The following is a 24303-nucleotide window of genomic DNA, read 5'->3' on the forward strand; positions in this document are numbered from 1 at the left end:
GTGTATCATGTATGTATTTGGCCAAAGACATCAGGTATACTTTTAATTCAGTTGCCATTTATTATGAAAATCCTGGAATGGTTCATGCATTATGAGTTTATCCTGAGGATGAGAATTAAATGAGGTGCTGTACTTCAATCAAAACATTTGGGAGCTTCTCAGTAGAGACAAACTCTTTTACTTCCTGGCATGTCTTACAGTCTTGGGAAGATAAAGGTGGATCATAGTGTTTTTTAGGAAGGCATTCTCACCCCAGAGTCTGTGACAATCAAAATCCTGAAGAGATGAACATCTGCAGTGGCTTGTTTTGTACTGATCTGAAATGTCATGTTCTTGTTTAGAATGTTAGCTTTATCGTTGGGTACCCTCCTTCCCCCTAAATTCATGTCACAGAGCCGCGTGAAAGAAAGGTTAGGGGGTGTGAGCCATTTGTATGGGCAGAGGGAGGACTGGACAAGTACAAACAAACATCGTCACTAATGGATCACTGGGTTCTTTTTTTTGAAAAAATTTTATTTTAATTGTTGTTCAAGTAATTTTCTGTCTTTTACTCCCATCCCAGTGCCCCCTACCCAGTGCTCCCCACCTCCCTCCCCTTTCTACCCTCCTTAGTTTTTATCCATGTGTTCTTTATACTTGTTCCTGTAAATCCTTCCCCTTTTCCCCTGGGATTCCCTCCCCTCTCCCCTCTGGTCCCTGTCAGCCTGTTCTCTATTTCAGTGTCTTTGGTTATATTTTGCTTGCTTGGTTTTTTTTTTTAAATTNACACATAGAGACATACACAAAGGAATCCATGTATATGAACTTAACTATGATGTGGTCATAATTGTTTTGAGCCAAAATGCATAAAGCCAATAGTCCTGCTTTTAATATATGTGTGTGTGTGTGTGTGTGTGTGTGTGTGTGTGTGTATCATGTATGTATTTGGCCAAAGACAGCAGGTATACTTTTAATTCAGTTGCCATTTATTATGAAAAGCCTGGAATGATTCATGCATTAGGAGTTTATCCTGAGGATGAGAATTAAATGAGGTGCTGTACTTCAATCAAAACATTTGGGAGCTTCTCAGTAGAGACAAACTCTTTTACTTCCTGGCATGTCTTACAGTCTTGGGAAGATAAAGGTGGATCATACTGTTTTTTAGGAAGGCATTCTCACCCCAGAGTCTGTGACAATCAAAATCCTGAAGAGATGAACATCTGCAGTGGCTTGTTTTGCACTGATCTGAAATGTCATGTTCTTGTTTAGAATGTTAGCTTTATTGTTGGGTACCCTCCTTCCCCCTAAATTCATGTCACAGAGCTGCGTGAAAGAAAGGTTGGGGGGTGTGAGCCATTTGTATGGGCAGAGGGAGGACTGGACAAGTACAAACAAACATCGTCACTAATGGATCACTGGGTTCTTTTTTTTTTTTTGAAAAAATTTTATTTTAATTGTTGTTCAAGTAATTTTCTGTCTTTTACTCCCATCCCAGTGCCCCCCACCCAGTGCTCCCCACCTCCCTCCCCTTTCTACCCTCCTTAGTTTTTATCCATGTGTTCTTTATACTTGTTCCTGTAAATCCTTCCCCTTTTCCCCTGAAATTCCTTCCCCTCTCCCCTCTGGTCCCTGTCAGCCTGTTCTCTATTTCAGTGTCTTTGGTTATATTTTGCTTGCTTGTTTTTTTTTTTTTTAATTTTATTTATTTCTCTTTAGAGGGGAAGGAAAGGAGAGAGGGAGAGAAGCGTCAATGTATGGTTGCCTTTCATGCGCCCCCCACTGGGAACTGGCCTGCAACCCAGGCATGTGCCCTGACTGGGAATCGAACCTCAATACTCTGGTTCGCAGGCCCGTGCTCAATCCACTGAGCTACACCAGCCAGGGCTTGCTTGCTTGTTTGTTTTGTTGTTTAGCTTCCTGTTAAAGGTGAGATCATATGGTATTCGTCTTTCACCGCCTGGCTTATTTCACTCAGCATAATGCTTTCCAGTTCCATCCATGCTGTTGCAAAGGGTAGGAGCTCCTTCTTTCTTTGTGCTGCATAGAATTCCATTGTGTTAATGTATGGATCACTGGGTTCTAAATAGTAAGAAAATATGGATTAAAGCTGTACGGGTGGCTGCTGTTAACCATTAACACTACATTTTTCAAGATGCCTTAAATAATGAGCCATTACTTTTAAAATTCTAAGAAAACCACGTGTTTGAATTTTCTCAAAAATCATAACAAAGTGATGAGAACTTTGATTTTGAAGAACCAGAAGTTTTCAATTTTCTAAAGTGAAACATCTAGAATTTAGTTTTGGAATTTAAAGTGTGAGCCAGTGACCGGGCCACATCCTTCTGGCTCTAGTTGCCGTTCCTGCCCTCATGGCTCTTCTCTTGGGCCTAAAATGCCCTTTCCCACCGGAACAGCACCCAAAGTCTTCGTAATGATAGTAATAATGACGAGACTAGTGAAATCAGTTATAAACGTAATTTTAGTCCTGAAGTTTTCACAAGCGCCGGCAGCCTACATGCACAATCTCACCTAATCCTTAAAACAACTTTAAGAGAATTATTGGAATCCCTATTTTAAAAATGAGGACATTGCAACTAAAAGATGATAAATATCCTACCCAAAGCCACATAATGAATAGGTAGCACAACTAGGCTTTTGTCTAGCCCTTGCTGATTCTCTGTTGCATCTCAAAGTTAACTCTTTGGTGAAATAATTCCACGATTTAATATCTCATCCAATGTTAATTTTCATATGCGCTCTTGGGCTTTATCTACTTACCACAAGGCCAATCACAATTAATTAGTGTTTACTTTCTTTTTTAAATTGGAAAAGCAATTATGTTTTTAATGAAAAAATAGAAAATATAGGAAGGCAAGATAAGAATAAAGAAATTATCACCTATAATTTAGGTGATAATCACCCATATTCTAGAAAAAGCAATGTTAATCAAAAGGCTACTTACTGTATAGTTCCATTTGTATGATATTCTGCAATAGGCAGTATGATAAAGAAAAGAAAGGGGTCAGTGATGTCCAGGGCCTGGAGTGGGGAGAGGGGTGGACACAAAGGGGACTCTCTGGAGTGATGGATGTGTTCCATATCTTGATTGGGGTGATGGTTATATGATTGCCTGCATTTATCAAAACTCATAGAGCTCTATACAAACAAATTGAATTTTGCTATATGTAAATTATCCATCAGTAAACATGACTGAAAGTATAATCCATTACTAACACCTTATTTTATATCCTCCCACCCATTTTCCTATGCATACTCATTATAAAAATTTATGTTTTATAAATAGATTATACTCCATGTCTTATAACCTATTTTTTATATAATTTCAAAAATATATCAAAACATCCTATATAATCAATAAGTTTTTCTATCATTAAAAATGAGCATGATTATTTGAATAAACATTAATTACTTGCTTTTGTCTGAGCTTTTTAAAAAAGATTTTATTTATTTTTAGAAAGAGGAGAAAGGAGGGAGAAAGAGAGGGAGAGAAATATCAATGTGTGGTTGTCTCTCACATGCCCTCTATGCAGGACCTGGCTTGCAACCCAGCCATGTGCCCTGATACCCAGGCATGTGCCCTGACTGGGAATCGAACCAGGGACTCTTCGATTTGCAGGTTGGTACCCAATCCACTGAGCCATTTCAGCTGGGGCTGAGTTTGCTTATAGATCTTGTTTTTAAGCCTTCCTCTGAATGTATGCTATGCAAAAAAGAAATTCTTTCTCCAGAACACAGTTGCTCTGACTGAAAAATAGTAAAACTGGTGAGTTAAGTAAAAATCCTCTTTGAGGACATTCTGTCTATTGTTAGACTGCTAGCTATTAGGTAGCTGGAGACTCTTCAGTACATTTTCCTTGACCTTGAATTGAAGGTAGAGCAAAGGCAGGACCCACCTGTGCGAGTGAGCAGAGGTGCTAAGCTGTTTTTACCTTATGGGAGTGGGGTTCGGGTTAACCTGTCATAGCCCGAATTTTTAAGAACAAACATCTGTTTCTCTTGTTTGCCATTGCACATATTTACTCTACTTGAACTTACTTTGGGGGGAGTATAATGGATGTTATTTCTTTTAAAAGGTATAATAAATATCTTCCTTCTGACTGCAAAATGTGGATGGCCAAAAATAAAATTGATTGCTTTCCTCATGGATTCAAATAGACATATTACCTCTGTTTCAAAAGTGACATCAGCTAGATCACTTTGCAGGCTGATGACATTTTGCCTGCCAGAGAAAACACTTAATTTACCATTGTCATGAAGACACACTGCCTTCTTCTTTTTCATTCATGCTGCACACTTGAAGTGTTGTGATATTTAACATTTCCCTTAATGAAAAATAAGAAATATTTGACAAGGCTCATTATTTACCATTATGTAGAGAAAAATCTCTCTTCAGACTTTGGGATAACCTGTTCCTGGATCTTGTGTAGTGTGACCTGCCTTCTCTGCCCGCATCTCCCCAACCCCCACCAAAGTTCACACACTTTCCGCCTCTCCTTCTCTCTTACGGGTTTTTTAAGTACATGTTTGTTTCTTGAAAGCCTTTCTGCCTAGAGGAGTACCAGCCACCTTCTTGATATGCAGGGTCCCCCAGCTTTTGCAAAGCATTGTAGACGCTCAGTCAACTTGATTAGCTGTGAGTTACGTGTCTTTCTGTGTCTAAAATTGCTGTCCACTGATCTAGTAGTAACTTTATAGAAGGGGTCTAGGTTTCTGGTTTTCTGCTTCTTCATTTTTTTCAAACAGATAATGAGTGAGTCCCTGTTGACTACTTGGGATAGACTGTATCAGGTGCACTAAACAATGTAAGGAAATAATCTGTATTTGACCTGTAGAAACTTATCATTGTTCATTTGAATTTGTTGGCTTTCTTTCTTGAATTACATATACTCTCCTATTTGCTCTGATCATTATCTTAAAACAAACCCCAAATAGTATTAGGTTCATTCCCTGGGATGCTCTGCTTAGAAGTCACATTTCATCGATAGACTCAGAAAAACATCCTAAATTGGATATCTGTGGACCGGCAGGTTCCTTCTAGAGTTTGATAGGAAGTGGAGAGTGGCTTTTGTTATGACTTGCTCCTTTCAGGGGCCATGGAAGGGTGATTTACTCTCCAAAGCTTCCTTAGCTCAATGAAACAAGCTTAAACTGCTTTGACGAGGGTCTTTTTTCTTTTTCTTTTTTTGTAATCACGATACATCTTCTCTTGAATTATTTTCTTTTAAAATGGCATAGGACTTTGAAACTGACTTCATAATCTCCATGATCTATGGATGGTGATCCATGAGGTGAACTGGTCACCTGCTGAGGTCCTCCTGAGTCCCCCTGCATATCACTGTCCACTGCAGAGCCTTCTCATCTATTCTGAGAGAGTTGGAAAGGATGGACAGTCTGCTTTTAAGCCAGCTCTGTACTTTGATGCCCAATGCTTCAAACTGTTAACATTTTTAGGTTTAAGTTTGTCTGGAGAGGAAAGTAGAGACCTTGAATATTAAACTTTGGTTCCCATTTACGTGATTCAGTGGTGGTTTTGTGAGGAATTATTTGTTCTTAGGTGGAATCGCAGCCCAGTGTTTGGAATGAAGTCATCATAGGCACTTGTGCCAGGCCAAAAACAACCCCTATAACTGATCCTTTCCCCGGAGTCAGAGACACAAATAGAACTATTTCAGGGCACTGCAGTGGGGAATTTCAGCGTGGCTTGGCTGTGCTTATTCTCCTTTTTTCTCTTAAGATGAGTTCACTGTGCCAAGCTTAACTCCACATCAGTAACCAGGAGACACTTGCAGCTGGTAGGGCAGTCCCCCTAGCTAACAGGCCCCGCACATATAAGCCGCAGGGAAAAGAAGGTCTGTTTTAGCTTTATCTAGTAATTGCATGTATTTGTGTGGACTTCAAGATTTATTCTTCTTAACTCTGGTCTTGATTTTAATTCTTTGTTGCTGTGCTTGGGGGACTTTCTGAATGTCCTTTTCACTCCTGTGGTTTTGCACTGTGTCCCCTGCTCCATCTGGTGGAAGACCCAACCCAGGGTGCTCTAAGAGCACTTCCCTTCTGTGACCCAGAAGATCCCAGCTCAGAAGTGTCCTCAGGTTGCTAAACTTTCCATTTTAAATTCATAGTCATTCAGCCCTGGCTGGTATAGCTCAGTGGATTGAGCGTGGGCCTGCAAACCACACAATCGTGGTTCGATTCCCAGTCAGGGCACATGCCTGGGTTGCAGGCCAGTTCCCAGTTCCCGGCAGGGGACCCAGGAGAGGCAACCATACATTGATATTTCTCTCCCTCTCTCCTTCCCTTCCCTTCTAAAGATAAATAAATAAAATCTTTTAAAAAAATAATAAATTCATAATCATTCAGTCAGTCAGTAGCAGATATTCTTGACTATTGAAAGCTGGTGAATCAACAAGGAACTAAACCAAGTCTGCCTCACAGAACTTGTATTTTAGTGGTGCACTAAAGTTTTCTGTCTATAGTGCAGGAATCAAGAAACTTAAATTAAGACAATCTCCCCTATCTTCATTAAGGGGAAAAAAAAGGAAAGATAAGAAAATCTTACTCAATTTTGGGGGAATTAAACCCAATACACCGTCTCCTTTTCGTATTAGGGAATTCAGAAACTCAGAAAAAAAATAATGTCTTAGTCTGCTCAGGTTCTTAAAGCAAAATATGATAGAATGGGTAGCTATTTAGTTCTCATAGTTCTGAGGTTCAGAATTCCAAGATCATGTACATGCCTGGTGAGGGCCCACTTTCCCCTTGAGAGCTGGCCTCTCACTGTAACCTCACATGGGGAGGGGTGAGTGAGAGCTCCAGGGTCTCCCGTCAGCACTAATCTAGATCATGAGGGCTTCACACTCATGACCTAATGGCCTACAAAAGGCCCTGATTCCTAATATCATCACAAGGAGGGGTTAAGATTTCAACATGTGAATTTTGAGGGGACACAAACATTCAGACCATAGCAGATAGCTAGAAAGCTTAGATTATTTTCAAAAGACATAAAAATACTCTGGCTGGATAGCTAGCTCAGTTGGTTAGAACATTGTCTGATGTGCCAAAGTTGCAGGTTCTATCCCCAGTCAGGGCACATGTGAGAACCAACCAATGAATCCATAAATAAGTATAACAACAAAATCAGTGTTTCTCTCTCTCTGTCTCCCCCTCCTCCCTTCCTTCTCTCTCTAAAATCAATAAATTAAAATTTTTTAAAATAAAAGACATAAAAATAAGTGGGTGTCTTGAGAGGAGGCCTCTGTGCAGCCAGCACCCCACAGCCAGTGTCATCTGGGAAAGAAGTGGTTGGGACAGAGCTGCCACAGGTCCACCGTGCATGTTTTCCGAGTTTGTGGGTTGCCACTATTGAGGTATTTTGTTGTGCTCTCACCAACCAAATTAAGTACAGAGGAAGTGTAAATATGTTATTTTAACCCAGATGTCCAGTATAAAACATATGAAACAGCTTAAAGATATGTACTGTGTAAATAAAACATTTTTATTATAATATAATCAATTGAAATCCAAAAATTGGGCCAATATATTTTGCCTCAACATTCCTGGTAAAGGAATGCCATCAAAATATGTCATCAAATGCTTACCAAATGTGAGCTGTCTTATTCCCAATTCAGTGTTAACAGAAGGCCTACCATAGGCTTTAGTTTTACAATTTCTGAGTTTATAGTTTCAGAGAATCAAGAGAGAAAATACCCCACCCCATTCTACCCTCAGGATGCCAGAATGTCAGATTCTGTAATGGGCACAGTGACCAGAAAGTCAGAACTAGTGGGTTCTACCATTAGTTAGCTTAAAAAATGTTCTAAAAACAAGACCAGAAGAACAGAGAAAATGCAGCAATGAGATTCCTGACTCTTGGGAATCTTTCTTCCATTTTGTGAGTTCTCTAAAGAAGGCTTTATTTGCATATATTAGTGGAGAAACAGTTTTTGTTTATCTATTTTTAACTTCTTCAGAAACCTCTCCATACTCTTTTCCAGAGCGGCTCCACCAGCTTGCATCTCCACGAACCCTGCGTGAAGGTCCCCCTTTCTCCACACCCTCGTCAGCACTTGTGTCTTGTCTTTGTGGTAGTGGCCATCCCGACAGGTGTGAGGTGGTATCTGTGGTTTCGAGTCACATTTTCCTAATAATTAGCAATAGTAATGTCTTTTCATGTACCTGTGGCCATTTGTGTATCTTCTTTGAAAAAATGTCTATTCAGATTCTTGGCCCATTTTTTAATTGGATCATTTGTTTTTGTGTTTTTGAGTTGTATGAGTTCCCTGTATAATTTGTATACTAACCCCTTATTAGACTTGTAGTTTACCAATATGTTCTTCTATTCCATAATTTGCCTTTCATTTTATTGATGGTTTCCTTTGCTATAATATAGAAGCATTTTAGTTTCATATAATTATGTGAGATGGTAGGTGTATTAATTTGATTGTGGTAATCATTTCACAATGTGTGCATATATTAAATCACCATGTTATATACTTCTTAAAAATCATGTTGTAAAACCTAAATATATGCAGTTTTTATACATCAATAAAGCTGGGGGAAATTTAAATTAAAAAACAAACAAATAATAATAACAAAAACCTGGCTAAGCTTAGACTCAGAGATTCTGCTCCGATACACAGTGAATAAAGAACTGCGTGGAGGAAACCAATGAGTAAGAGGCTAGCTTAAGGACATGTTACCCAAAGAAGGAGAGCTACTATAGAGAGATCTCTCTCTCTCTCTCTCTCTAACTCGGGTAAAATATACATATATAATGTAAAATATACCATCTTAACCATATTTTAGTGTACAGTTCAGTATATAGTCCTCTTTTAGAGAGGATTTATGCTGTTAAGAGAAAAAAAATCTTCCCCCTCTCATGAGTTTAAACTGACTTCTCTAATTCCCAGGTAGCCGTGGGTCTGGAACAAATACGGAAATCTAGGTTTAAAGTGACAAACTGGAAAGAGACAGCTTGTGAAAAAATTCACAGGCATAAGTATCTTCTTCTGTGTAATTAGGATCAGATCATCTCCTTTCCCTTCTAGGTGGTGAGTTTTGACAGTCACTCACATTCTTTGTAGCACACTCGGCAGAGTGCCTTATTTGAAGGTACTTAAAAATTATTTATTGCTTGAGTGCTACATTTTTTGGTACATAAGCTTTTTGTTCATTTGGTGCTTTGTGCCCTTATGGGAGGGGAGAACCTGGTGATAGACTGACAGCACCAGGGCCTTTCCTCCAAGGAACCTCGCACAGCCCTGCAGAGCCACTAACTCGCAGAAGTGACAGCACTGTAGGTGCAGTGGACTTTAAACCAGAGCCAGGCCAGGTCAGCTGGCGCAAGTGAGTCCAAAGCAATACTTCCATCTGCATCAAACAGTTGGAATCATGTTAGGCTTGGAATTAAACTTAACTGACTCAGGGAGAGAAAAGTAGATTTTCCCTCTGGTTCAGCCTGTTAGACATTCATCTGCTCATTTCAGAGTGCAATACCAGTCAATAAAGATAGGATTCAAGAGGTGCCCGGGAAGCTGAGCCCAGATAAGGCTGGAGAAGAGTGTGGCGGTTCATACCACTTCCACTCTCCATACTTATGACAACGTGTGGTGAAATTCTTCGTTCAGGGTACCATGTGCTTCCCAACCTTTTGGAAAAGGTACCACTGTGTTTTGGGAAAGGGGCCAAAAAACAAATAAAAAAATCTAGTTTTGTGACTGAAATCTTTTTAACAATGAAAGATTTCATGGAAAAATATTTATAAAACTGCATTTTTATGAGTATAGAAGATTACATTTTTTGTGTTTAGTGAATTCAAGGGGGCACTCCCTATAAAATAAATTCTATATCTTCTGCTTCAAATCATTTTGAGAATGAGTGGAGAATACATAAATTACATGTTTCTCTTTACAAACTGGCCTTCAATATTTCATATGCCAAGAAAATGTTACAAAACTAGGGTAGCATTGATATCTTTTTCCTAATGCTCTCTAAACGCAGTTGTCTTTTTTTTTTATTTCATCTTATCTGCATAAGCCATTTGGGGGCTAGAAAAAACTGAGGGAGTAAGGTAATATTCTAGAGACAAAACCCAAGATGTATTTTCTGTTCGCATCTAAATCATTCCCAATTTGGTGTTCTTTCCACTAGCGAGGATCTTCAGTGTTCTGGACACCTAATTTACACACATCAATGCCCTGCCCCCAAGTAAGTTACACTATTATCAAGAACAAAGCCTTCACTCCCTGCATCATTCTGCTCAAGGTACACGAGACACCTGTCCTTTCAACCTCTTGTCTTCTCTTCTCCCTCAGTTCCCCCAACCCAGACCGTCTACTTCTGCTATAAAAAGGTCGTGTTGCTTTGAAACTGTTACTGAGCAGACCGAAGCCCTTTCACAAAGCCTTGGTGTATGACCCAACAATTAATGCTGGTAGAAAAAGGTCTTTATTTACAATATGCCAATCTTGGGAGAGCTTAGAGCACCTCAGCTTGGAGCCCTCCCTTCCCATGAGATCCTGCACTTCCCATGCTCCCCACCAAGCTACTAGCCAAAACCATCCCCAAAAGTTCCCCATGTCCTTATCTGTGCAGGATCTAGAATACATGGCCCATCAGCCTCTGCATAATAGTCCAGAAAAGTATGTGCCTTGTTACTCTAGATCATGGTGAAACTCAGGAAAGGCACAGGTCCTGAAAGTCCAGGTGCAGCAGAAAGCCCTCTGCAGCTCTGGAGTCAGCTAGAGCAGGCACGATCATAGCAGCAGCATCTCCTTTCTTACTAGTCCAGGCCACATGGCCTCCTTGCTCACTATTGACTACGTAGCTACTTGCTTACTTCTACCTTCTCACTGCTTTCTTCCAGCCACATGGTCAACTCCCCTTCTCCTTCCCAAGTCATGAGGCAGAGAGAAAGAGAGAGACAGAGACAGAGACAGAGACAGACAGAGAGAGAGAGAGAGAGAGAGAGAGAAAGCACCAGGGCTGCTGCACTTAGTTTAAATCCTGGCCTGGAGCTTCGGGCTCAACCGCATTTCCAACTTCTCTCACAATAAGCTACACTTTGCCACTTTCCTGTATCTTCTGCCTTTCTCTGGCAGCCATTACCAGTCCAGGCAGGTATGGCCCAGTGACACAGGACAAATTGCCTTCAAGCTCTCATGCAGGCACTTCAAGCCCCTGCTGTATCACAGGTTAAAGTCACATCCATCTCCCCGGCCCCAAGTGGCAGGCACAGCTATTTAACATAACGATGAAGCTAGCTAAGTTGCCATAGTAATGCAAAATAACTCTTAATGGCCATCCTCCACTTCTCTATCCCCCAAGCCAGGTTAGTGAGGGATTTTCCTAGACTCTCGGGCACTCTGAGTTCTGAAACCCATTACAAAATCAACAAAAAGACTGCAAAAGTGTTGGTGACAATGCAGAAATTTTTCTCTGGGACTATAGACTTCTAGGGATAATGAAATATTAATTTCCTCAGAAATTTTGTCCAGCTATATTGAGGGAAAATCAAGTTTGTATAACAATTTCAGTGGGCAAAAGCAACCTAAATCCTGGAAAATTTCACACCAGTTCTAAGTGTGTGAGACTTCTGAGCTTTTGTAGTTGGAGTAGAATGTGAATAAACTGACCTATGAAAGTCAGGTGATTGTGGATCTCCTATTGTCACAGCAAACAACTTGACACTAAAATTTGGGGATGGCAGAAGAAGAAGGTTGACAAATTTTTAAATACACAAAATATTATAAACAAGTACCTGAGGAGGTCAGTTAGATAAATGGTTAGTTGCAACAATTAAAGCTTTTGTTCAGCTGCTATGTGAGCCCTGATGGATAGATGAAAAACCTAAATGAGCTCAAGTGATTCTCATGTAATTAACATGTGATTACATTCTCATGTAATTAACAAGTATACCTATTAAAGGTCTCAGAAAAGCCCACTGCCTCTGCTGGGAGAGATTTGCCTGGGTGCAGGGAGAAGTTGTACACCCCTGGTGTCCTGACAGTGCTTTGTTCACAGCCCTCACTGCGTGGTGGGGAGAACTGGGCCTGCTCCAGTCCATGGCTTTTCTGAGGGAAAGCTGGGCTCTGAGACAAGGACTATGGCAAGGGCTGGGCTTGAAAGAGAAAAGATAGACAGAAATGGAGCAATAGCATAAGGAAACAATGACAGACAATATACGATATTATTGAAATGATTTGGGGGAGGGAGAGTGAGGTTTCAGTATCACATGTAAACTCCTTGTCTCTGAATTTGGAGGATTTAGTAACGCAAAAGGAATTCAGTAAATTTAGTAACGGGAAGGAGTTTGGTGAAACACAAATCCATATTGCAAGTTACAAGCCATGTTTTTAAATGCATATGTGACCTTTTTTTTTGGTTTAAGTATCAGGTAGCAAGTTATATATCCTGTAAGTTTAATGGAGGAAGTAAATTTTGAGGTGTGCTTAAAGACTGGGTCATGAAATCAAGTTAGTGGGTAATGACCAGTTTATTTTTCAAAATGCATTAAAAGAAAAAACCCAGGAAAACTGTGTATATGAAAGTTAAGTACTATTCTGTGAGACTTGTTTCGGTTATAGCTATGTATATGTTTTGGGAAGAAAAAAAGTAGCAGAAAAGGAGATGGAAGGCGTCCATATCAGGGTTCCCTGTGAATAGTCAGTTCAGAATAAATGCATGACTGAGTGGACCAGATGAAAGGCGAGGAGGGGAGGTTTACATTACTGATTGGTTTCCAAAGAAGATTAAATTTCTTTGTATTTCCTCTCTACTTATCACCTAAAATGCAGTAAATATTATTGATCTTAGGTATACATTCTTCTCATTCTTCTTATAATGTGTTCCTTAATTTGTTTTTTTAAAGTAAGTACTTTATCATATTTTGGGAAACTTTTGTTTACATTTTATTAAATTATTATTAGTGATTTCTAAGGAGACCACATAGAGGAAAAACCAAGCATGTAAACACAGGAAACTGTTCTCCTCGTGTTTAGAAATTAGGTGGATCTGTCATACATTATGTGATTGTACAGCTTCGAGCCTCTCTGAGGTAACAAAGACACATGTGAACCTGGTTTTTGCTGAGTGGCGTTCATTTTGGGGTAGGTTCAGCTGGTCGGTGTGTTTTCAGGATGGAATCGTGATGGAAAGTGCTCTGGACCTGGAGTCAGGAGTTAAATTCTCCTGAGTGACATGTAAAGAGAAATATAGTAAAAATCAAGTCATGCCATTCCCCTGAGTAAAGCCTTTTAATGACTTCTTAGTGCCCTTTAGAACAAAACCCAAGTCCTTCAGAAGCATCTTCCCAGCTCCACTCCCTGCACTCTCTGCAATCTTGCCCTGTGTCACTCTCTTCCCTTTTGCTGGGTCCATCACACACACACTCTTCTTGAGTTCCTAGAAAACCCATGCTCCTTTCTGCCTCAGGGCTTCCATGCCTGATGTTTCCTTCCCTGAAATTCTCTGTCCAGGCTCTTTGCACAGCTGTCTCCTTTAAAAACTGTTTCCTTTGAGAGGACTCCTGTGACCACCCTTGTCATGCAAGGGTCTCCCGCTTATTCTCTCACAGCATCCTCTGTGTAGCACATCTCTTCATCTCTGATTATTTCATGTATTAGTTCTTTATGTCTGTACTGTCTGTCTCCCCTTCTGGAAGGTAAGCAGATTGTGTAAGTAAAGGATGAGCCCAAGTGCCAGGCCTCTTTCTGGACTTATGTAGGTATGCAGTAAAAGGTTTAGGTAAATGAGAAGTTGAACTCAGGACTGAAACACTGAACTTGTGAATCTGTGGAAGCAAAAGGAATCGACAGAGAAAGAACCCAGAGACTTGACTAGAGTGTTCGTCTGAAGCGTGTAGAACAAAAATGAGCCATTAAAACAGAGAGGGAAAAGAAAAAGAAAAACAGACTTTTATATTTACAATAAGTCAAGGATAACAAGAGTTTAAAATATAAAAATCTAATGTTTACAAAGTACAGATGATAGAAAATCAATTTAATTTAGCTCTTTAAAAAAACTTCTTTTTGAGCACTGTTTGTGACCCGTCAGCCTGCCGTGGCTGACGGGTTCCATCCCAGTGCCAGAGCAGTTCCGGTGACACGTGACTGGGTGCCTGGCCGATGGCTCTCGGTTTCAGATATTGGAGACAAGCCCCTGGGGGCTGTGGGTGAGGGGAAAAAACAAAACAAAAACAACTTTTTAAAATTTAAATTATTTTATTGTTGTTCAATTATAGTTCTCTGTATTTTCTTCCCCCCCTCCCCCCTCCAAACCCACCTTCCTCCCTTGCTTCCACCCTCCCCCTTGGTTTTGTCTATGTGTCCTTTACAGTAGTTCCTGAAAACCCTTCTCCCAATGTCCCCTTCCCCCTCTGGCTATTGTTAGATTGTTCTTAATTTCAATGACTCTGGTTATATTTTGTTTGCTTTTCTCTTTCGTTGATTATGTTCCAGTTAAAGGTGAGATCATATGGTATTTGTCCCTCACTGCGTGGCTCATTTCAATTATCATAATGCTCTCCAGTTCCATCCATGCTGTCACAAAGGGTATAAGCTCCTTCTTTCTCTCTGCTGTGTAGAATTCCATTGTGTAAATTTACCATAGTTTTTTGATCCACTTATTTGCTGATGGGCTCTTAGGTTGCTTCCAGCACTTGGCTATTGTAAACTGTGCTGCTATGAACATTGGGGTGCATTGGTTCTTTTGGATTGGTGTTTCAGGGCTCTTAGGGTATAATCCCAGCAGCAGAATTGCTGGGTCAAAAGGTAGTTCCATTTTTAGTTTTCTGAGGAAATTCCATACTGTTTTCCACAGTGGCTGCACCAGTCTGCATTCCCACCAATAGTGCACTAGGGTTCCCTTTTCTCTGTATCCTCTCCACTATTTGTTGTTTGTTGATTTGTTTATGATGACGATTCTGACTAGTGTAAGGTAATATCTCATTGTGGTTTTAATTTGCATCTATCTGATGGCTAGTGATATTGAGCATCTTTTCATTTGTCTCTGGACCCTCTGTATGTCCTCCTTGGAGAAGTGTCTGTTCAGGTCTTTTGCCCATTTTGTAATTAGGTTTTTTGTCTTTCTGGAGTGGAGTCATATGAGTTCTTTTTATATTTTGGAGATCAAGCCCTTGTCTGAGGTATCACTGGCAAATATGTTTTCCCAAGTAGCTGGTTGTCTTTTCTTTTTGAAGAAATGTAAAATGTTCAAATCACCTCCTCTAAATTAAAATTAAGAGAAGGACATTAAAACATTAGGCAAGTGCTAAGACATCTCTTAATGGCCAGTTTTAAGAGAAAGAAAATGGGAGGAAGAGGAAGAGTTGGAAGGTAAATAGAAAAGGGGGAATGGGGAAGAAGGATAGAAAAGGAGATGGGGTGACAGGCAGAAAGGGAAAGAAGATTCTCTGAAGACTCTGGTCACTTGTGGGGCTGGAGAGAATTCTTCTTGCCCTGTGAAATCCTAATCAGTTGATTACCTGGGGTTCAGGGCTCTGGACGTGCCCTTCAGGAGGGAGACTGCTTTCAGATCTGCAGAGCTTCAGTGCAAAACAAGAGCTAATGCGACCCATGGACCAGGTGAGATCAAGCCAGCAGTCAGACTTGGCCAAGAGGACAGAGTTTCCAAACAGTGTTTCTAAGCCACAAACACTTGTGATCTAGAGGCCCTCCCATGGTCATCTGCACGGTGAAATGGAAAATGGCACCACTCACAGTGAGTTGTCTGGTTTTGTTAGAATGCCCAGCAATTGCTCTAGGAGCCATACCATTATGGTGTTTTCACATGTGTGAAATTTGCTTTGTTAAGACTAATACAGGTTCTAACCTTGGTGGAAGAAGTGATATTTAATGTCACATAAAGCCAAAATGAATTATTCTCTAGGGAGTTGTTTGGTTGGCATTTCTTTCCTATTTTTCTTCCTTCCTAGGCTAGTGTGATGCTATTAAAAATTGTGTTAGCTAAATGTCAATGGGTTCAGCATGTCTGCTCTCTGCACCACACATTGAAATTTTCCTATAAAATACTATTGTAATGTATTGGAGATAAACAATTTTATTAATGTCAACCCCATAGATTTACATACAACCCAGTACCCTATCTGGAGTTACATTTACTGGGGTTGGTTTATTATTATTATTCTCAATTCATGATGACAATATATTTAGCTGGAACACAGAAAAAGGATAGTAGATTTGCTGCTTAAACTAAATCCCTGGAGGATGAAGATTTGCATGTAGCACACTGGCTGCTGGGCTTAATTAGGCCACACAGTTTCCATAAAAAATTCAATCTAGAGTGTTCTCTTATTGTCTGAAAAGAATTAGCCAGCCTTGATGGTGTCAGGTTGGAAAACTTAGCAGTTTATTAAGAAAAGGCATTTTGGGGAAACCGCAGTAAAGAATTTGAGCTCTGCTGGCACTTCTGTTTCTCTGACGAAGAGTGTGTGGTGTTGGCTCCGAATTTGCTCCGAGGAGCTGTGCTGAGCCCTTGCACCCCACAGGCTGACATTATCCGCAGGCAGGGTTAGGGGTGAACTCATTTTGGACGGTAGGAAGGTTTCAAATAGAAATGTCCTTGCCCTGGCTGGTGTAGCTCAGTGGGTTGAGCGCAAGCCTGTGAACCACACGATCACAGTTTGATTCCCAGTCAGGGCACATGCCTAGGTTGCAGGCCAGTTCCCAGCAGGGAACACACGATACATTGTGTGTCCTCGGCAGAGGCAACCATACATTGATATTTCTCTCCCTCTCTCCTTCCTTTCCCCTCTAAAGATAAATAAATAAAATATTTTTTTAAAAAAAAGAAAAGAAATGTCCTTAACTTTTTTTAGCATTCGGTCATTTAAACGTAGCTACCATCATCTATACCACCCTCCCTTGTAAACAGCCAAGAATCGAGGCCATGGTGGAGCACATTTAGCAATACTCAGGATAATAATCTGCCATTAAATAAAACTGTAAGCCAGGGTCATCCGGAACACCAGAGCCTCTTGCAACATTGCTGTGGGCACGCTTTGTACTGACTGACTAGTTAGGCCAATTTTATTAACCCGAGGAGATGAAGTTTGGCCCAGACACAGCTGCACCTTGGATGGAATCAAGGAGGGAAGTAAATATCAAGTTCATAAGAAAGAGACACTGCACTCCAGAAAGGGGCCTTTGAGAAAAATGGCAATGATACACGTCAGGAAGGAGAATGGGGGATAGAACCTGCGGTGAAGTTCAGAGTCCTGATTCCAAAGGCCCCAGAATCTTCTTGTCATTTTCAGGCTTCATGAGTCTGAAGCTCACCAGATCTCTCTCAAACATGACTTCGTGGTCATTGGTGGGGAACAGAACCTTTCCTGGGAAGGAAGAGTCAAATCAGAAACTAGGCAGGGAGAGAAAAGGGGGAAGGGAAAAGGAAAGAGGACGTTGGGGGTACCTTTTCAAAGATTTTGAGTTGTTTGTAAATGGAGACCTATTTACTGTGTAAGCATGTCTTTCTACACAGAACTATTTAGAAAACAGGGTAGTGCTTGGCTTGGTATAATTTAAAGCAGATTTTAAATTCTTACCTTCCTAGTATTTTTTGCTGACCCTGCGTGCGCCTTTAGCATCTCTCTAAACTGGTATTTTCCTGCCGGTGTCACCGGCTTGCCTTCCCGCCCCAGCCCCCCCGGGAGAGCCTTCCCAGAAGAACTGGGTCCAAATACCATCAGCACTACAATCCCATCTCAGCTTGTGAAATCCCATGGTGATATCCCCTAAGAGTAATTTTGATTTCTGTACACACATACATTGTTTTAATCTTCATTTCTCCCTTCAGTCTTTTTTCCCTCCTCTTAGGTAATTCTTCAGTCTCTGGGCACTTTTGCAGAAAGCATTGTTTTACCTGAAAGCAAAACTTTCAAAAGCAAATTATTTACTCTTTGAAACCTATTGAAAGTGGTTTATTGACTGGCCTGAACTTGGTAGAGTTTCAGTGGTTTTATTTTTCTCTGCTCACTGTTGTTAACTGGCTGTGCTAAATCTCCTTCCCCACTAGCAGCAGAAAGGCAGGGATCTTGTCTGTTTTGTTCATTGGTGTTACTGTCACTCAAGTGCCCAAAGTAGTACCTGGCACATAGTAGAACCTCAGGAAAAAATTGATGAAATTAAAAATCTTCGCTGGAATCCCAGTTGTTTTCATTGATTAAAAGTAAATGCAGGATCATCTAGTATAAAGCGCCAGTCCCATATCCTTTGGAAATCTCATCTTCTCCCCTTCCGTGTACCACTTGCCCTCTTTGGGCTTAAGGGACTGGGAGTGGGGGAGGGGAGGACCCAATCTTGCCACTTTCCTCTCTCTTTCGCACCTTGGAGAAAGGCAGAGGAATGTGCTCTCGCTCTGGGGTGCACTGACCCCTCCCCGTGTCTGATTCTCCATCTCTTGCCTATTTCAGGGTGGGAAGGAGAGACAAGTGCCTCCCCTATCACTGGTCATGGTTGCCCTCCTCTCTCTGTAGGTATGGTTCTGGTGCCTCTGTCAGATGGTGGGTGCTTGCCAGGTGACAGACCCAGACACTGACCTTCCTGTGGTAACCATGGGAACATTCTTCAGAACTTTGCATTACATGGTTCCCAGGTATTGGACATCCAGTGTCAACCCTACTTCATCTTGATAACATAATCTACAGCTTTTTCTTTCTGGGGTCTCCACTTACACCACCCTCTTGGACAGGGGCCTGACAAGGGGACTTAGGGCACTTCACTCATGGGAAGCTCACACAGTCTACCCTAGGTGGCCGCCACCCCTCTTTGCCCAGCCATTTGTCTCCAATTCTCCTTTCATCTGCTTGGGTTGGATGTCTGCTATAGTGTCATCTTACCGGGGACCAGATGTCAGGTGCTTTTTCACACGAGTCCCTCTTAAGTAATTCTCTTGGCTAGTCACCTCTCTTGTTTTCAGAGCAAGAGAAGGGAAGGGAGGAGAATGCCTCCGGGAGGCAGGATGGGAAAGCCACCTGTGCTTTCAGTAGGCAGATGAAAGCCCAGAACTACGAGTCCTCCTGCTCACTTTCCCTGGCTCTTCCCTACGCTGGGGAGGGGCATGGAAGGGACACACAGGGAATGAGGGTGGCAGGAAGGGGTCTGGTCCCACCACTTGTAGTCTTTAGAATAGAGGGTCTGGACCATCTCTCTGACATGGGTTTTTCTCCCATGGCTATTAGTGTGGGCCAGCAACATGAATCGTACTCAGCATTCTGCGACACCTCTCTTTCTGAGTCCTTGGCCAACCACAAGTGAGTGTCTTCACAGCAAAGCAGCTGCTAGGGGTTCTTCACATGACACACCGAGTCACAGGATATTTTAAAATTCTTCCATGATTTTTATTCTTATTCTTTTGACGTTCATTACAGTTTGGAAACAAAAATTTACTCCATTCTGGAGTGTAGCTTCTGACAATAATTTATTTTTGAAGAATTTTCCTTAGATAGTAATTTACCTGAAGATAGCAAAGCAATGAGGTATATAATACCTTAGAACTTTTTAAAAATATTGATTATTGAAAAAATTTTAAAACCTCCATTATTCCTGCCTGTGTTCATCTGGCTTTCACGACAGTGGTCAAGTCCGGTACAAAACAAATTTACAGATGGATTATTGGGGATGTGGCGAAAGAGCATGAACCAACGCTTCTGTTCATTCCCCCTCAGCGCTCTGAATGTGTGGGGTGTAAAAGCAGGTGCGGGTTGCCTGAGGCCTTCTGTCATTACAAGTCCAGGTGTTCACCACCACACCTGTGTCACATATATCATTGAATACAGTTTTGGAGGAACACCTGTAGTGTTTGTCACTTCTCTTAGTGTTCTTAAATCAGCCTTCCCTCAGACAGTTTATAGCATCTTAACTGATGAGATCGGAGCAAATAGAATGCAGCCCTCAGATGTCTGAAACACTGAGCTGGGTAGTAACTTTTGGGTGAAGTCTTGCTGGATGGATGACTTTGTTGGGTAAATGTGTAGTTCAACATGTGAGTACGGAGCCTGATGAACAGGCTTTCTCTAGGTCCTCAAAAGGTCCCAGGTAAGCTTGGTTTTCACTATTATGCCTGTTAACTGATAGAGCACATTTCATCTGTAATGATTATTATAGAATCTTACAGATTCTCATCCCTGTCACTGTTGCATGCTGAAAGATGACAGCCTATTCCCGTTATGAAAGTGGCATGCTTGTTGTAAACAAACCAAGATAAACCTGTACCTTTATTAATACAAGGGTTATAGTTAACTTGGATTAACTTTTCTGTTCCCTTACCTCCTGATTACATCAGACTTTGCAGCAGAGACTCCTGCTTCGGGGTGATGACTATGGCCCTTTGCCTTGTGTTGGGTTGGAGCAGACAGAATTGGCTGTGGGTTCCCTTGGCCCCAGAAGCCTGTAGCACCTTGGTCTAGAAACTGCTGTTTGAGTCCGACAGCCTTAGACAACCCCCTTGGACCCACCTGGGTAGATTGCAGGATGCTGGGCCACCAGCCTCTGGGAGTAGTGCTTCGCATGGCCCCAGCCATCCTTCAGAAGTAAAGTGTACATTGAGATCATTTGTGAAATCTGCGAAGCCAGTTTTTGTCTCCCATTAGAGTCTGACCTTAGATTTTCAGGTCTTTTCTTCCTTAAGCTATTCTTAACAAGTAATAGTAACAGTAAATAGTTGCTGTTTATTTAGTACCTACTGTGTGGCAGGCCCATACTGTGTGCTCTCTAAATCAGCTCTAATCTTTAGACCACTCCTCTTATAAGAAAAGGCTCCAGGAGCTCCACTCGAGGGCAGACAGTTCATCCAAGTGGTGGAGCTGTGATCTAAATCCAGATATGTCATGAACAAGTATAAGGGACACATGGACAATAACTAAAGTGGGGGTGGAAATGGGAGGGAGGTGGGGAGCACTGGGGGGGGGGCAGGGCTGGGAATATAAGACAGAAAACTGTACTTGAACAAGAATTAAATAAAAATTTTTAAAAATCTAGATATGTCCTGACTCAGGGCTCTTTCCACCCAGGGTGGAGCTGAAGAGAGGGTGAGCATTGTCTCACGTGGTCATGAAACTAATCCAGGTGTGTTTATAGCCACATTCTCCTTATGATTATCACTCTACTCATATCAGGTATTCTTTAGGTAGCACAAAAAGATCTATTATATCATTACGGTTCATTTTTCTCATAATTGGGATTGAATGGAGTTGACAAATGATCAAGTTTCTCATGTCTCCCTGACATTCTTATGTAGTTTTGAAATACATTTTAGATTAAAATTTCTTTCATAAAAGGCAACACTGTTTCTTTTCAATAAGAACCTCTTCAACTACCCAGCCCCCACTGCAAACACACATGCAAATTTGCCCACAATACAGCTAACAAATAGGCAAAATCCCAGGAGAAAACTGTATCTACAATTCTTGAAGGCGACACCTCAGCAGACCTGTCAGAGTTGTAAGTATCCCAGGACAACGACCACATTTCCTTGCCCGGGTCAGCTTACTCTGGACCAACCAGGCAGATCTGGGCGCAAGGGACACTGCCAGGCTGAACCTCCTCTAGAGGAGGAAGCCTTCCTCCTGTGTGTTTCTGGGTCCCGGGTGCTTCTGGACCTTCCTCCTGCCTCCCACAGTGATGTCCCTGTGCATACTAGATGCCTGCTAAATATCCCTACCAGTCTTAACCTCAAAGCAGGTGATTTTTGCAGGTTGTGTGATCCACACATTGTCTCTATTCCATTACCTTTTGTGTATTAGTTAGAATTGCGATTCCCAAGCCTGATTGCCGGACCCACGAGAGTGCTGGTTACGTGCACGTTCCAGGGCTCCACCCCAGCATCTCCAGGAAAGGGGTACAGGAATCATTTTTATGAAAAGCTCTTTCTCTAGGTAATCCTATTGCTGCCTAAGTATAATTCTAATGCCTTAGAATAATCAGTGGAATTTGAAATAAACCATGGCTAAGCAGGGCTGTAGCAAACTGCTGTGTCCACTTGTGTGTGCCATAAGTAGCCACGAGGTATGTGTGTAGAGAATCATTTTACCCCTTTTCCTCCAGGAGCCATTTAAATTGGGGCTTGGATCTACTGGTCTGTTTGTTCATGTAAAATGAAGGAACTAAAGATAATGATATAAGTGTATGAATGCTATTTCTTTTTAGTTAAGATCTGTCTTTTAGGGATAGTGTTTTCAAATTTCCATTGCTTTCGCACAATTAGTAATGGTTAAGTAGTGATGTGAAGATAGAAATAAAAAATATTGATATTAAGAATTGTAAGACATTGAAATGTTGTAATTCAACCTTTACCCAATAGAAAAGTAATTGTAATTGTAAAAAGCTACATGATTAAGCCCTGGCTGGTGTAGCTCAGCGGATTGAGCGCGGGCCTGCGAACCACACGATCACAGTTCAATTCCCAGTCAGGGCACATGCCTGGGTTGCAGGCCAGTTCCAAGCAGGGGATGCACCAGAAGCAACCATACATTGATATTTCTCTCCTCTCCTTCCCTTCCCTTCTAAAGGTAAATAAAATAAAAATAAAAATAAAGCTGCATGATTAGTGCTCAGTGGAAAAAAACAAACGTGATCAGCAGTGTTCCATGTGCAGAGAGAGAGGAGAGAGAAAGATTCAGCAGTTCCCAATTTAAAGATGGGTTGCATTTCAACGGGTCAGTTGTTTAATTGTTTAACTTTGCCCTTAGATGCAAAGTAACTCCACTTATGTGTTGGGTACCTGTACCACAGAGCACTGGGCAGAGGTGACTTCAGTGGAGGAAATGGCGCTTACACACTGGGAGTGGCTGAACGTTCATTGGCCCACGTACTCCCTGTGGTGTGCCCACCCAAGTGCCTGGCCCTGAAGTGTGGTCTGTCTGTCACTGGGATGGTCTTGTGTTTTCCCTCGGCTGGTGTATGCTCCATTACTTAACCCATGTGCCACTTACCCTGGACTGGGTGACTATGCTTTCCTTAAAAACAGCATCTAATAGTCATGACATTGCACATATATTCAGTGACTCTTCATAGCACAGGTTCTGCAGCAGCAAAAGGCCTAACCAAAGGGTTTGGGAACCTGGCAGACTTAACTTCATGTCACAGGTCCGTCACTCATTAGCTCTGTGCGTTGGACAAGCAACTTCAGATCTCCACATCTCAATTTGGTCTTCAGGGAAATGGGAATGAAAGCACCCCAGGAGTTATCAACCAGACAGATGTGGTTTATGAAGGTCTTCTACTTGGGGATTCTTCTGTAGGAGCTTTTGACACAAGAGTCAGTAATAAACAACCCCTTCTGGAAGAGCACTCACTCTCTAGTGAGGGAGACATTTGTGTGAAAGGAGAAGTCCCAATACCAGGACATCTATCCTGTGACAAAAACAGTGACAAAGAGACTGCTCTGTCAGTTCCCACAGCAGTGCCCTTTATCTAGTGTCCCCTTTAGAGAACATGCCTTCCTCTTTGGCCTTCTTAATTCTTAGAGGTAATTTGCTCACCTCTCTGCTGCCTAGCCTCCTAGGCTAGAAGCTAGCTTTGTGTTCTGTGTTTTATTAAAGCCTCCCACTTGCAAGGTTAGCATGGCCTCCAGAGAGGGGGAAGGAGTGGCTGGAAAGACAGGTCAGAACAGCTGCCACATTTGTGTGTGTGGGGGGGCGGGGAGGTTGGAGGTGTGGCGTTTGGAGCTGGGAGTAGTCTGCAATCATTGCCACCAAGCGACCAGTGGTTGGAGTTCATCAAGTCGTACATTCTGTGTGTGTGCACAGCACATCCACGCTCACGGCACTCTCCAGTACCCACGGACACACAAGCTATTCAGTACTAGGCCACAGGGAAGAGTGCATGCAGCAAGAAGTAGGGCAGAATCATCACACCATCCTGAGCCTGGGAGCCTCGCAGTGTGAGGGAGGCCTTTGTCTCATTAGCTGGAATCTCAGAGCGGCGCCCTACCGCCCAGTTTCCCCTTTCAGTTCTGCTGGGTGTAGGGGCTCTCACTTCCTGACAAATAACATATTTTTGTCTGGAAAAATAAGATATTTCTAATAGAAATCAATGCTTAGCTTGGTATCTTACAGCCAAGTTTTGCTTTTGAAAAGTAAACTGTTGTTCAGCAGATTGGTTTCTGCATGATTCTCCCTGTGAGTGGGACCAGCTCCATCCGGATCCCTTGGCTTCATCTTCACTATAATTAAATTCTTTTTGGTGTGTTTCCTGGACACACTGTAGGCAGGGACCTATGTGTTTTTATGTCAGTGACAGTGACTGGGATGGACGTATGAGCTTGGGTCACTGGCACTCAGTCACAGCT

The 24303-nt window shown here is 41.8% G+C and overlaps 1 protein-coding gene and 1 non-coding gene across 24 annotated transcripts in view; both read left to right on the plus strand.

Annotated features, from left to right (window-relative positions):
- NCAM1 (neural cell adhesion molecule 1) overlaps positions 1–24303 on the plus strand; it is a 355224-nt gene that overhangs the window by 163999 nt on the left and 166922 nt on the right. The gene's annotated exons all lie outside the window — the stretch shown is intronic.
- On the plus strand, positions 14030–14155 carry LOC119000599 (small nucleolar RNA SNORA54). The gene has a single exon (XR_005069356.1). It is a non-coding gene; the product is annotated as a small nucleolar RNA SNORA54 (small nucleolar RNA).

This window comes from Sturnira hondurensis, unplaced genomic scaffold, assembly GCF_014824575.4.
Source record: "Sturnira hondurensis isolate 20B ecotype Veracruz unplaced genomic scaffold, ASM1482457v3 Scaffold0015793, whole genome shotgun sequence".
NCBI lineage: Eukaryota > Metazoa > Chordata > Mammalia > Chiroptera > Phyllostomidae > Sturnira > Sturnira hondurensis.